Source organism: Trifolium pratense, linkage group LG1, assembly GCF_020283565.1.
Source record: "Trifolium pratense cultivar HEN17-A07 linkage group LG1, ARS_RC_1.1, whole genome shotgun sequence".
NCBI classification, from domain to species: Eukaryota; Viridiplantae; Streptophyta; class Magnoliopsida; order Fabales; family Fabaceae; genus Trifolium; species Trifolium pratense.
Window position 1 is genome coordinate 6008461 of NC_060059.1, and position 5753 is coordinate 6014213.

General features: G+C 31.1%; 1 pseudogene; it reads right to left on the bottom strand.

The window, feature by feature from the left end:
- LOC123884998 lies at positions 1-2531 on the bottom strand (annotated as a pseudogene).
- Positions 2532-5753: the final 3222 nt, after the last annotated feature.

Genomic DNA, 5753 nt, shown 5'->3' on the forward strand with positions numbered 1-5753 from the left:
TTAGAAAAGGAACTAGTATTTTATGATAATAATCACTATGATAGCAAACCCCATTTATTGCCGAATAGTAAATGACAAGAGTAAAGGGGTTGCTAAACAAATCTAAATACACAAAAGAATGTAAAATTAAGAATATAATAACACTCCAAGTGGAAAACAAAATCCAAATCACATCCACACAATGACAAACATGTGGTACATTATTGTTTATTCAAAGAATTCCCAATTGAACTTGCGAGGAACTGAATTATTGGTGGTTGAGCTGGATGAGGAGGATGTTGATGTAACAGGAATTAATGGTGGTAGAGAATCAAATGTTTCCCATTTTGTTGTAACTACAACTTCTGAGGAAGAAGAATTCATAGAAGGATTGTGTTGCATTTGTTGAAATACTAGAGAAGAATGACCATTTGAGTTCCTTTGTGGTGCTTGTTTTTGTTGCTCCAAATTTGTTTGTAATTTATGATTTCCATTTGACATGTTGTCTTCTTGTGGTTGCTCTTCAATTGGAGCCAATCTTTTACCATATGAATGCTTTTGTTGATGCTTCTTCTTTGCTTCTTGAAGTCCATTAGAATTATTGTTCTTAATTTTCAACATATCCAAAGTTTCAACATACTTTTGAACTCTTTTTACCTTCAAAATTATTAACTACCATTAGTGTGTATAACCAATAAAATCATAACTAAAAACTTGTTGGTCATTTTTTTTCAACTTAATTTCACAAATGAATGAAAATCAAATCAAATTATTCTATAATGCATAACATTTTTTGAAAATAAAAAGTGGGCACAAAAGATAGGTATGAAAATCTCACCTGCATTTTCCTCTGCAGTTTAACATCCCCATCAGCCACCATTATACCATCCAATTTAATTAATTGATTCATCAATTTCTCAATCAAACTAAGCAAATCTGTCTCTACAACTTTCCCACCTTTACTAATTATTGTTTCCATAGCAGACACCTATTTTTAATAATAATTCATATCATCAATATTCAATCAGAACCAAATATTCAAGCATTAAATACACTCACCAACCTTATTATTAAAAAAAAAATTACAGTAATAAAAATGTACCTGCCCTGCAAGCCTATCTACTGCCAAACTAATTTCTGAAATAGATTTTGCAGCTTTTTCCATGTTTGCATTCTTCCTCATTTCTAAGTACCTCTTCTCTTGACTAATAGGGTCTTCCATCACCACCAATTTGGATTTATCTTTCACTCCTACTATGTCAAGAAATGCCTTTGAATCCCTTTCCTTGTCTTTATAAAATATCTTTTGGTCTAGATGGTGTAAACCAGTTGGACCAGTTAGCATTTTCTTCAATTCGCCTATAACACCAAACAATAACAAAGATAAAAAAAATAATATAAAACATTAAATAGCAACTTTTTTTTTGTTTACAATCGAGCATAGAATCGAACCAAAGACCTAATGCATACTACTCAACCTCCTCATCGGTCACGACTAAAAAATCAATTAGTTAATTTTCTTAATTAAATTATTCTTATTAGATGTCAGTGTAAAATGAATTTAGACAGACGTAATCAAATTCAAATATTCAATAATAATAAATTTTAATAGTAAAATAATAATAATAATAATAATAATAGTAATAAATAAATAAATAAATAAAAAGGGATTGTAAATTTGTAACAGTATACCAAATGTTGCTATTGAACTAATGTTGACTTCATGATAAGTCGAACCATATTTGACCCGAACTTTAATTGTCGGTGGCTGAACCGGTTTCCGGTCCAAGTCACCATCGGTTCGACGCTGAACCAACATCCCACCAGGTCTCATCTCCCACTCCGGACCTCTTGGTTCGGTTCCCGAACCTCCATTATTAACCATGTTCTTCATCTTCATCATCTTGCTTTGCGTGAAACCAAAACCAAGATAGATCTTTGATGATTCTGTCACAGAAATCTTAGCCACCCAAATCTCTTCTTATACAAAATCACTGACTTATTCATCACACGAGTACAAACCACACGAATACAGAGATAAAAAAAACAGAGCAAAAACAGAGGAAAAAACAAAAAGCTTCAAGTTTCAACTTTTTCTTTTTTCCTTTTTTAGAAGAAGGAACCAATGGAGTTTGGTTGAAGAAAAAATCAAACCCAACAACTATACAAATCTTAGTCTTCACGTGAACTCAAACAAAAAAAGAAAGTGAAAGAAAGAAAGAAAGATCTCTCCGGTGAACGGAAAAGTGTTTGCTTTTTTACTTTTATAACCCTGTGAAGAAGAGAGGAAAAAAACAAAAATGGACCTGCAAAAGCTGAAAGTACAGTGATTAATTTGTATGTAGAAAAATGTGTGGATTTATATGTGAGAGTGAGGATTTTGTGGCGTGATATGAGATATGAAACAGAAGAAGAAAAGGAAAGAATGGATAAATTTTTGGGAGGGTAAATAAATGTAGAGTCAAAATTTAGAGAGAAAAAATAATAATAATAATAATTCCAATAATGAGGAAATTGATTTGTTTCTCTGTTTGGGTTGTGAGAGAATCTGTGAAGTAAGAAGAGAAAGTACAGAAAATGAATATAAAAACGTGTGGCCAGCTAACTATGCTGGCAGCCTGTGTGTGACTTTTATTTTTGGTATATACTTATACTGTATATTAATAATTCATTAATAATCATTAACATTGTTAATAATTGTCCATAACAATTCTCTAAATTAATAATTGTCATAACATTATATGTTTACAAATTCAAACTCAACTCATTTAGCCGCATTTTATCGCCGTAAGCGAAAATTAATCTTGAATCTACGAAAAATATATAGCGAATTCTTCGATTTCAACAATTTTTTTTTCATTCACATGAATTAAGAATTGAACCTAACCACTTACTTAAGAGATTCAAATTTTCTATTATTTGGAGTTTGGACTAATTAATCGTTGCTAAAAAAAAGCAATTTTATATGTTAAAAAAATTATTTTCATAACATTTAATCAATATTTAGTTTTATTTATGCAAAATTTTATTAAATAATGCTTTTATTTAACATCTTAATACTAGTGAGCTTTTATGTTCATTACTTTTTTGAATTGATGAACTTTTTTATAAATATATTCTAATAAAAAATTAAAATAACTGGTATACAAAAAAAAATTAAATAAATGTGATTATCAAAAATAAAAGAATTGTAATCTCTTTACATTTATTTTATTTGAAATATATTTTTATCTTTTTTTAGGAATATTTTTATGAATGACATGTATTTGAAAAATAACCTTAAATTTTGAGAGTATTGAAACCGAAAAAGAGAGTGAAAGGGCGGAACAACTAAAGCCGCCAACGGCAAAGCATCATTTTTAGGAAATGGTTAAAATAGTTGTAGTGAAATTTTGGGTTTGTCTAGAAAAAAGACCATGTGTTTCGGTGCATTGAGCCTAGGATAAATATTCTGTGTCCTGCCCTTCTTGGATGACACGTATTCGTATTTGGAAATTAAGTGCATAAGATATTTTGCATTGGATTGGATTTGGTAGTATGCTCCTCCTTAAAGCCTCAAGTTCGATTATCTCTGATATCGGTTTGGATGAACTTATTTACCTTATTAAAAAAAATCATAAAATTGTTAGAATTTCAGCTCTTGATTTTTCTCACTTTACTTACTCTCTTCTTTTGTATAGTGTTAATTAATCACTAATTTTTTCAGTGTGATTTTATATGAGCACTGCTCCCTCAATTTAGTTTATTATTTTTATCAAATCTTCTTAGAATTTCAACTTCTCAGCTTATTGTGCATCTTTTCCTCAAACTTCGACCCTAAAAAATAAATAAAAATAGATTTAATTAGTAAAATGATTTTTTAAAGATAATTTTGGTTTTACATTGGTCCCATGAAGAAAAAAATGTCTGAACAGCTCTCTTAAAGGAAAAAAAAATGTCTGAATAGGTCCCTTAAAGATATATCTGATTAACGAAGATGTCTTTAAGAAACCTATTCCGACCTTTTTTTTCTTTAAGGAACCTATTCAGACATTTTTTTTCTTTAAGAGACCAATCTAAAACCAAAAATATCATTTTACTAATTAAGCCATAAAAATAATAAGAACTTGTGTGCTTAATTTTAACATTTTGTTTATTAGAGCTTAATCTTATCATCTTTGTTATTTTCTTGTCAAATAATTTAATTGTTAAAAATTGAGCTCTAATTTTAAACACCGTCGTGCATTGGATGCATCGAGTAAGGTCCTAAATTCTAAGCAAAAAGCACAGAACAAACAATGTATTTTGTTTTTTTGAATTCTTGAAAAACTTGAAAGTGTGAGTCTTACCCTCTCCACCGACACTTTGACACTCCTCCTCAACTCAAGTCGTCCCACATGACAAACTGCTTATGTAGGGTGGGATCCAGTGCTTCCACTTTACAAAAGAGGCGGTGCAACCTATCTTGTCTCTCTAACTATTTCTTTGCACTTTACTCTTCGTGTCTCTCTACAAGGCCATTTTCAAACTTTTATATGTCTCTTGTATGGTCATACTCATTTATGCCTTAATGGTGCCATAAAGAATTATAACAAAAATTTGTGATAATTGTTTTTACTTATAAACATTTATTCAAACCAACTCGGATTTGATGGGAGAATTTTTAACATTTCTCATTGCGTCCAATGCTATTTGGGTCTGTATGAGGTGTAGATATAAATGGTGATGGTCCGATCAGGAAACTGATAGCAGGCAGCTCAGTTGGGTCTAACTCGACCCTGCAAAACCTACTTACAAGATGATAATTTTCTCTTACCTATAAATTCTTATACATGCCACTCATATTTACTAACCGAGTTAAACTCGCCGTATTAATTTTATTTTGGTGAGGGCCTATATTATTCCTTAATAAATTGGAGGTAGTTTATCTCATGTCACATGTCACCAATCAAATTAACTGTCTAGGTCAAATATATAGTGATTTATTTTCACTTACCAAAATTTATTTTTCAAGCATCATGCTTAAAAGTATACATGGGTAATTTTAGTCACTTGAGATAATTTCATGTTTAAAACATCCCAATTGGAAGTGGATATGAGGCTTCCTTCAAATATTCAAATTTTTTGTGTGGCAAGTGTTACATAATTCTATCCCCACTAAAGACGTGTTACATCACTGTCGGGTCTGCGACTCAAACGTGTGTCCTAGATGTTCAGTTGCGTTCGAAACTATATTCCATGGCTTGTTTGATTGTACGTAAGCACGTTGTATTTGGAGTAATGTTGGTCTGCATAATCTGATTCCGAATTCGACAATGGACGAGTTGTTTAACTGGTGCAGACATGTTTGTTTGTCCCTTTTTTTTTGCTTTTGTTTGTTTTTCCTTTTTCTCTCTTGTAACCACAAAATACATCCCAATTGCTTCTATATCTTCTGTATGTTGTGTGTAGTTCTATGGAAAGTATTATATGTAGTAATTTTCTCTTACGGGGTTGTATTGTTTATCCATTGCAGTGTTGAATGTTGCTGCTGCTTGGTGAGTCTCTTAGCTTCTTCCGCGGCTCCCGCTGTCTGTTTCTGCATCGGTGCAGCTCGATCTATTCTTTGAGAGCTCTTTTAAAATTATGCAAGAAATCCACAAGACTATTTTTGTTTTGAACATACTTCTTGATAAATGAATTTACACCTTCACAGAATCACAGATGCACACAAGGATGCAATGAATGATATAAGCTTAATGTTTTTTTTTAAAAAAAATATGTTTCTAGTTCATGTAAATATGTTTCCTTTTGAA